We start from the raw sequence: 10394 nt of genomic DNA on the forward strand, positions 1-10394 counted from the left end.
TCTTCTAAATCTTCAAGTCTTGTCATCAACTTAAGAACTTAGACTAGAAGGCTTAAAACCTAAACTAGAATTAAGAAATTACAACCCAATTGAAGACTTAAATTGAAATTAAAGCATAAACTAAACCTATTATAACTATTAACTAAAAATCATAAAAGCAAACTAGAACTTAGAAAAGCCAAAAATCACAAATTAGAAGGAGAAGAAGAAAAGAAATTTTACTAAATGAATGAACTAAAAATTACACTAAAAACTGAATTAAAATTGAACTAGAAACTAACTAAAAACTGAACTAAAAGACTAACTTCTTACAACCCAAAGGGCAAGGGGTATTTATAGGGGGAAGAGAAGAGAAGAGAGAAGAGGGAAGTGTAGGAGAAATATTCCCTAAGAAAAGAGAATATTCTCTTCTCCTTCCTCTTTTACAATGCCTTGAATCCTTAGAAAAAAGGAAAAAAAAATAGAAAGAAGAAGAAGAGAAGATTGTTTACATATACCTTCTATTTCTAGAAAAGTAAACTTCCAATTCTAACAAGTGCTTCTTTTTCTTTGTAGATATCTTCTCCAAGCAATAAAATCAAAGATGCTTTGATTTTTCAACCTTCCATAGATGAGAAAATATCTTTCAAAATAAATCTATCCCAAGTAGAATTTCAGAAGTGCCCTTGAGAAGTTGGAGGAGAGAGAGAGTAAGGGTGATGACTAGGATTCCTTCAAGAATAAATAAAATATCCATTCTGTCCTTCAGAAAACGTGGAGCATGGGGTGCTTATATAAGCCTCACCATTGTGTTTCTTACGAAAAATCACCCAAAATAGACCCAAATTTCATCCAATTTGGAGTTCGGGAGCCCAAGATATCTCAAGTTGAAGTTGGACTGTCCAGAGCCCTCCAAATGGAATCTTTCGGGTACAGGAAATATAACTTCTGATTATTGCGTAAGGCTCCTAGAATCCGAACTTTCGCTTCACTTTGTCTCTGGCCGACTGTCAATAATTGCAAATAAACCCCGACAGACCATTTTTGCGCTTCGTTACAGAAACGGTCGTAACTTCTTCGTTTCAACTCGGAATCATGTGCCATTTAAACCGTTGCGAAGCTGACTCAATGGGCTACGCATCCAAGCCATTAACACCTCTAAACTGCTTAAAAACATTTCCTTAGCATCATCTCCTCCATTTTCACAAGAAATCTCCTAAAACCTGAAAAGCACAAGAAAGCAGCGAGTAACTCTGTCCAATGTGGTAAAATGTATGCTTTATGTCCTAAGATTTCACACATAAATGTGCTCATCAGCAGCCTTCCGCTCCAAGAGATCCCTCTCCAAACCCTTGAGCCTTCCTTGGTTCAGTCTTGCAAACAGCTAAGTTAGCCATCCCCAAGAACATGTTAAAAAAAATGACACAAATGAACTCAAAACACTTGTTCAACAATTACTTTAAAGCTATCTTGTTAAAAGCAACATTGATCATCCTCTTATCCGTGATCATTTTTTGACTATCATAGAAGTCTAATATCTCCATCAAAATGTTCTTCACCTACTAACCCCAAACTAATTGACGAATGACCAAAAAAAAAAAAAAAGTGGGCAGGGGGGCTTTAAATACAAACACTGAAAATATTTTCTGGAAAATTAATTAAGAAAGCCAGATAATACTTATCACCAACCCAATAATTACATGTCTTCTTCTAGGGCTTATGAAATTATATCTGAGAATATTCAAGACAACCATCAGACTTTTGAGTTTCCTATCAAAAATCTTATTGGCTTCGATATGCATTCATGATTCCACAACTATCTAAAAACTACAACCTTGAGGTGATGGCAACACAAGGGATGGACAACCAATGCCTAAAAGATTCGAGATTTCTAGCTACAAATTGATTTTCCTTCCAAAAAGACAAAAAAACAAAAGAAGATATTCTATTCCCCCTCAAATGTTATGAATTATTATGTGTAATTTTCTGGTTCTTTTAAGTGTTTCTAGGGTTATACAAGATTAATTTATGGTTCATTCTATCAAACCTGCCCCTAACTGGTTGGGAATTTGAATGAAGGACAGGAACCCCTGGCATGGCATCAAAACACTCTGTGGAGTATCACCCCAGTGATTGAATTTAATGGAGAACCCTCGATGCTCAAAATTAGATTCCCGCTAAGCGTTGCTCGAAATCAAAACCCTACTGAGCGATGCTCAAAATCAAAATCCAACCAAGCGTTGCTCAAAATCAAAACCCTACTGAGTGTTGCTCAAAAGCAAAGATCCTTGTTGAACGTTGCTCAAAATTAAAACCCCGTCGAGCACTGCTCAAAACATAAAAATTCCTGTTGAGCGTCGCTCAAGGCCACTACCGTTTTGACATCCGATCACCCAATTGATATCCAGTCATTGGATCGCTCGTTGCCATTTGACCTGTTACCATTTGATCTATTGATCACCCATTTTCCATCCAATCCTTGGATCGTCCATTGCCATTTGATCTGTGGATCACCGTTGTCATCCGATCCTTGGATCGCCCGTTGCCATTTGATTTGATTACCCGTTGTCATCCGATCCTTGGATCGCCCATTGCCATTTGATCTGTTGATCACCCAACCGTTGTCATCTGATCCTTGGATCGCCCGTTGCCTTTTGATTTGTTGATCACCCATTGTCATCCGATTCTTGGATCACCCATTGCCATTTGATCTGTTGATCACCCGTTGTCATCCAATCTTTGGATCACCCGTTGCCATTTGACTTTGTGATCATTCATTGTCAACAAATCTGTTGATCGCCTGTTGCCATTAGGTCTTTGATCTTCCTTTGACACCCGATCCTCTAGATCGGCTGATTGAACACCCGTTGTTACCAAACTATTTACCAAAATAGGTTTTTATTATTCAGAATTCCAAAAAAAAAAGAAAGGATTCACTGAATGGTTTGCCGAGATAGGCTTTATCGTTCAAAACAAAAAGATTTCATCGGACAGTTTACCGAAATAGGTTTTATCATTCCAAATTCAAAATGTTTCATTGAATGATTTACCGAAATAGGTTTTATTATTCACCGAGTGATTTGTCGAATTAGGTTTCCTATGAGCAAAGTGGCGATAGTAGTTGCTAGACCCGAGGAAGTTTACCAAAAAGTTCACTAAGGGACCTCCATTACCTTTGAGCAAAGTAATGGAGTAGTTGCTCGACCCAAGGAGGCTCACTAAAAAGTTTGCCGAGGGAACACCATCGCCTATGAGCAAAGTGACGGTAGTAGTTGCTCAAAAGATTTGTCGAATGGTTTACCAATATGTGGTTTTTATCATTCAACTCCACCCCATTTGAGCAAAGTGGTGGCAGAACGTGCTCTTGGTGACAAAATCAAGCAGTCTTTTATCTTTAGCAGTTGACACAGGTCTCGACCAAAGAGGAGCAAATTGTAGACGCTGAATTTTGTCACCCCCCAGCGATGACGACAACCGGACAAGAAAGACTGACAAAGCCCTCTAAGCCCATTTTTTCCAGAGTAACCCAGCAACCCTTGTTCCACCTTGAAGGCACCCACAACCCCTAGTATCCTTGGTGAGCCCGCGTAAAAGACCGCGGCCTCGTACAAAACTGCGGCCCTGAATGGCAACGTCGCGTGAAACCGCAGCCGCCCACGGCAGCGCCACATTCCACATGGAAATCACCCTGTGGCGCCGCCGGGACCCCAAAAAAACTTTTTTTTGCCCTGCGGCACCGCCAGACGTGATTTTTGCCTATAAATAGCCCCCTCCCCCCTCATTTCAACAAGTTCCAAGTTGAGGAGAGGGGGCACCCAGAGCTCTCGTTTTCCTTTTTTTCCTAGTTTTGGGGCCTTCCCCCAGTCTGATTTCAAGCCTCGTCCCTCTGTCCGGAGACTGGGTGCCCTGGATCCACCTTCCCTAACCCATTTTTGCCAAAACCTCAGAAGTCTCCCATGGCCTAGTCACTCTGTCCGACGTCCTAATGCCTAGTTTCCAAAGCTTTTCGACGCCATTATTCTATCTGAGGTCCTAGTGCCTGACACTTGTGAGTCGTTACTTTGCCCGACATCAAGGAGATTACTTTCCAAAGCTTTTTGACGTCATTACTCTATCCAAGGTTCTAGTGCCCGACACTTGGGAGCTGTTACTCTACCCGACAGTTGAGTGATCACTTTCCAAAGATTTTTCGATGTCGTTACTTTGTCCGAGGTCCTATTACCTGACATCCGTAAGCCATTACTCTGTTCGACGAAGGGCAAAGCCAGTCTTTTGCCTCTACCTGAGCTGGGGGATGCTATCCGTCTTGTATAATTATATTATTTTAAAGCATATAGGTACACATCTCTTTCATTGCATTTTAATTTGGTAACAATGTAGACTTTTAAATTACTCTTGTGTAGTGTACAGTACTTAATTTAAATTAGTCTAACTTTAAGCAGTTTGTGCATCATTTTAGCTATACATGTGGGAATAGGACATTTATAAAGGGAGAATATTCAAAAACCAGCATCTAGTAGAAAGATCGGTTTACCCGAGTGAGGTGGGTGCCTAACACCTTCCCACTCTCGTAACTTGACCACTTACCCCGAATCTATGACCAGACCAAACGTAGTTCTATAGCCCTTCACAGGGCTACACCAATGGGTCCTAGGCCCTAATCCTAGGTGGCGACTCCATTTCAATTGATTGTATGACCCCCATCCCCCGATAAATCATAACCTTTGAGAAAATGCATTCCTTCTCTCTCCAACCGAGGAGCATAACCCAAACCCTCTGAACCAAGCGTTGGAACGCATGGTTCTGGGAACGGATCCTCACAGGTTGTGAACTTAGGAAGAGGACCGATTGGTGTGAAAACCAAGAACAATAGCACATAATAGGGATAACAGTACACATTAGAATAAGTTAAGTCAGAGATAAGATTCCATTGTTTGTTACCTGGCCCCCTACTGAGGTAGATACAAAACTTGAACAACAAGGAAAAACCCTTTAATACTACTGAAATATAAGAGTTTCTACTTAAGAAAAGTTAAAATAATATTAAAACAGTTAAATTGTTTCATAACAAAAGCTTGCTAGTATAAAAGAGAATCTTCTAGTGTGACATGAGGCCTAATCCTCCATGTTGCTACCCTCTTCCTTGGAGTAGTAGTACTCCCTATCTTCTTCATTTCAGCACCCATGGGATCATCATAGTATAGAAATGTGTCGATGTCATGGGTGTCCTTGGCCATCCATTCCAGGCACTTGTGGGTGGTAGCTAGTTGACCTCGAACCATTGTTGATGTTAACTACACAAGAATAAGATAGAGAAAATTTCCATTAGTGATGTAGATAAGCTATCCAAGCACAATTAAAGGAATTATTACTTATAAATTAGTGATGGTTATTAAAAATAAAAAAAAAAAAAAAAACCACAACTAGCTATTCCCTTTAAACGTCCAAAATACAGCACAACTTAAAAAGGGCTTTATGTGTTAACAAATGGATCAATCAATACTAGTTGTATCGGTGATCTAATAATGAGAATTATGATTATACTCAATGTCAACTGCTCTTTCCAATACAAACATACAGTAAGGATTTAGAGACTCCCTTCCCTTGATTAGGCATTATAAGCCTAAGGAATCAAGGGAATAAAGGGTGTATATCCTATAAAGATAATGGGCAAACTCAATCACAAATTCTCCAAACTTAGGCATGCTCAATACCCCAAAGTTTTGTAGGCAAAAGATAGTGAAACTCTAATAAAAATGGAACAAACAAATGCCTATACTAACAATCATACAAACCAATAAAAAAAAAATTCAAAGTTTGAACAGGTGTAGGTGTGTGTATAATCAATCACAAACAAAGGAGGTAAACAACTCTTACATTTCAAATTTACATAGGATTAAGAATAGCAATGGGGAATTTCGGCCTAGGGTTGGAAACCCTAATGTGCAAACCTAAATATCCAAGATGGACGAATTGATGGTAGATGAGTATGTGGGCAAGTAATGTGTGTTGCAAAGAGACAATAGAAATGATTTACATTATTATCTATCATCCTAATAACCAGGTGAAACGAAAACCAAACCGAAATGCAAAAGAAGAAAAAAGAAAGAAAAAAGGAAAAAAATACACAATAGGAATTTTGAGGCTCTCCTTCCCTTGGTTAACCATTGATAAACCCAAGAACTCAAGGGAATGGGGGGATATATACACTGTAAATGCAATAAACAAGCTCAATCATGATTTTGCCCCAAGCCTAAATATGCCTAACAATCCATAACACCTTAGGTAAAATGTAATTCCATGGACAATGGGAAAACTAATCACTTATGCCAACCATACACCCAAAGTGATTAAGATTGTAAAGTTTAACCATGTGTGTGTATGTGTAAGCACGTACAGAATCTCAAGCAAATGAAGTAAATAACATCACCCAATGACATACTTTATCCATTCATATAGGACTAAGAAAGAGAATGAGGAATTTCGATCTAAGGTTGAGAAATTTTATAAGAGTTAACCTGAAAACATAGTTGTGAGGTGGGGAAGGTAAAGACTCAACGAATCTCTGTGTAGACTCAAGCGAATTCATGACAGGACCCAAGTAACGATAGTCCATTCTAGAGTCTGTTCAGTGTAAATGGTTGAGTTTTGAAAATTGGGTTGAACGGACTTACCAGCGGACCCATATTACTGGATCCATTCGAGGTTCCGTTCAATAGCATATTGTTTTACTGTGAATGGATTTACGAAAGGATCCACTGTTGGTGCCTCCGCTCGAGGATCCATTCACACTGTTTGAGGTCTTTTGGACTATTTTTCCTTGACCAGTCTTTTGCCAACACTTGTTACCCTCTTTACCTTAATGTTTCCTTATGTTTTGTGATTTTTTGTACCGATACATTGTGTGAGAACCCTTTTTGATTTGGCCTTCCCAATTATGTTTTCAAAATTCTTTCATGCTTGGCAGCTGTTAATTGTGAGCTGACGTCAATCATGGTTCATACCCGTTCCGGCAATAACACATCCCCTCCCTGTGATGAGGCCATTGACACCTCAGATGCGGCTCTCCCAGAAGCCCCTCCAGTCCAAAACTATGCGAATGTGGTTGAGATGTTAAGGAGCATGTTGCAAGCCATGCAACAGGAGCAATGGGCCTTCAAGCAAACTATGAATGCTCAATTCCAAGTTGTAATGCGAGAAAGAGAATGGCTGCCAGTGCCTCCTACACAAGTGCCAACTCCTGCACCTACTGCTTAACCTCCCCTCACTGCTCATGATGTCACCGCTATGTTGTGAAGGATATGATGAGAAATTTTCTACAACGCCAAGACAAATTTCTGAAGGATACGTTCTTAGACATGCTAAAAGACCTTCAACAACATCAACAACTATTCATGAATGAGGTATATACTGCAGTGCAACATCATTAGCAATAGTTCATGACTAGTGTGAATGCACAGTTCCACACTGTACAGTGGGCACAGGTTGTACCATGGACTTCCCTAGTGTCTGATATGCCACCTGTGCCTGATGAGTCTGGGAAATACAGGCAAGAAGATGAATGCGTAACATAGCCAAGGTCTAGAAAGAGACCTACAAGTCCATAGGAACCCCGTGGGACCCAACAAGAATTATAAAGGGGCCTATCTAGATTCCTTTCTGGTGCAGTCGGGAGATGGAATACAACTCCATATAATCGGCCGTCACGATCCTTAGATACCCCTCAGGCTTATAATTCAAAAATGATTTGCTTTGGCTACAACAAACGTGGGCATATGAGTAGGACTTGCTCCTATTGTACGACAAAGTATGTGTCATACCTAAATGTCTTGCATCTCGATTAGCCATGGCAGGATAGTGGAACCCAAAGCAAGGCCTCACCATGATTCTTTGGTGAACAGAGTCATTAGCGAGCGCAATGACAAGTACCTTTTATAACTCATTAATGCCTGACATATATTATTTCTTTCCATTTCTAACATGGCATTAGTGTAAATATTACTGAGTTAGGTACCGTAAACACCTACCTTTGACCTATGTTTGAATTGTCAAACCTTGGGGTTTAGCACCCAATTTAGTTGTTCACTGTCATTGGTAGTAACCTCCTTGTTCTTAGTCTAACTTTCGGTGAGGGACTCACCCAAGGGCTTCTCTATAGTCTGGCATGAAAGGGATTACATCTTCCCTATTTTTTTTAGTCCTTGTGTGTGTGATCCCATGATTCTTTGAGAACCACTTGGAGATCTTACATTTTGGTCCCACTCATCTTCGGGAAGCAAGTGTTGTTTTTGGGAGGTCTAGTGTTTGAGCAGCGTTGTATCGAGTGTTAGTGTAACCTGTTGTAGCCAATAGAATGTGAGACTTAAATAGAAGGATTTGATAAAACTTTACTCAAAAATAGGTATGAGTGGAGTAATGGATCACCGAATGTCCCCTCCATTATTGGAAGCGAACAGCAGGGATTCCATCAATATTCCAATTCATTCTAAAGTTGAGTTAGTTATTGGAGAACCGAAAGTGAAAGTCTTCAGAACAAAAGCCTTGTAAGAAAGTAGTACAAACCTAACCTTGCAACCTAAATAATGGAAGTATAACATTGGGCGTGGTCCAGAGGGTTAGTTGGACCTTTTGTTTCCTTGAGGTTGTGTGCAAAGATCGAACCTTCCTGGACTCTTATACATATTAACCTTTAATCCAATTGAGCCCGAGATCGTCCTAAACCACATCCTGAGAGGTGAATGTTGATGAGTACATTTATGTGTGAAATCTTAGGGCATAAAGCATACATTTTACCACATTGAACAGAGTTACTTTGGTGCTTTCTTGTGTTTTTTCAGGTTTTGGGCTATTCTGGACTATCGGGAGTTGCATGTCCCAAGTTACACGTAAAGTTGCCATTTTTCCTTCCATGGCTGTAAAGAGGACTAAATTTGGAGCAAGTTGGACGTGACGGAACGTAAGTACGCATTCGTCTAGCCCACCGTACAGTTGATTATTCTTTTCAGCCCAAGAAAGGATAATGGGTCAGAAAGGAGCTGTAGTGCAAGCCCATAGTCAATCTACCACTGCCCAAGGATATTTTTGACAATATAGAAGATATTTCTAAGCAATGGTGGAGATCTACTGCAAGTACAGGGCAGTTTTGGCAATTTTACATTCTTAAAGAGAGAGAAGGACTGCTACCCACATGGAGGGACCCACATTGCCATTAGATTCCATTAATTTTGAAGGCCCACAAGGTGTCAATGATTTTTATGGGCTGCATTTAATGCCCCACGATTTTTAGAGGACACATTGGAGATTTTGTTATTTGGTTGAGTGGAATCCTAGTCATCACTATCCTAGTCATCACTATCCTAGTCATCACTCCCTCTCTCCCCTCCAACTTTTTAAGGGCATTCCTGGAATTTCACTTGGGATTGATTTATTTTGAAAGATATTTTCTCATCTATGGAAGGTTGAAAAATCAAAGATGCTTTGATTTTATTGCTTCGAGAAGATATCTACAAAGAAAAGGAAGCACAAGTTAGAATTAAAAAATTACTTTTCTAGAAATAGAAGGTTTATGTAAACAATATTCTTTTCTCTTCCTCTTTCTATTTTTTTTCTTTTTTCTTGGGATTTAAGGCAATGTAAAGGAGGAAGGAAAAGAGAATATTCTCTTTTCTTAGGGAATATTTCTCCTACACTTCCCTCTTCTCTCTTCTCCTCTTTCCCCTATAAATACCCTTACCTCTCTTGTAAATTTTGCTCATTCACTTAGTGAAATTTCTTCTCTTCTTTTCCTTCTAATTTGTGATTTTTGGCTTTTCTAAGTTCTAGTTTACTTTTTTTATTTTCATTTAATGGTTATAATAGGTTTAGTTTATGCTTTAATTTCAATTTAAGTCTTCAATTGGGTTGTAATTTCTTAATTCTAGTTTAGATTTTAAGCCTTCTAGTCTAAGTTCTTAAGTTGATGATAAGACTTGAAGATTTAGAAGAGGAGGCCATGGTAAGTTTATGCAAGTATTCAAGCTTTTAAATTATGTTCATGCACGCACATCCAGGTTTTACTATCTAAACTCTCAATCTCATTCTCCATCTCCTCTAGCTCTCTCTATCTTCTTCTTCTTCTCCCTCTATTTCTTTATTTTAATTTTATATGGTTGTGGTTTGTGCATGCATTTTTATTCCCTTATTTCTTTTTATGTGGTTAGTATGTGTGGCTGCATTTTTATTCCTTTCAATTCGCTTTAGTTTGACAGGTTAGATGCTCATGTGTTAGGACGCCGACTTAATCCCTTAATTTTGTTAGATGCTTATGAGTTAGGATGCATTGATTTTTTTTAGTTTAATTAGTTTAATTTAACACTTTAATTTGGTTCACTTGGCATTACTTTTAAGTTAGTTAAATAGAGTGGCATATATCTCCT

Source organism: Telopea speciosissima, chromosome 4 (genome assembly GCF_018873765.1).
Source record: "Telopea speciosissima isolate NSW1024214 ecotype Mountain lineage chromosome 4, Tspe_v1, whole genome shotgun sequence".
In the NCBI taxonomy this organism is placed as follows: Eukaryota; Viridiplantae; Streptophyta; class Magnoliopsida; order Proteales; family Proteaceae; genus Telopea; species Telopea speciosissima.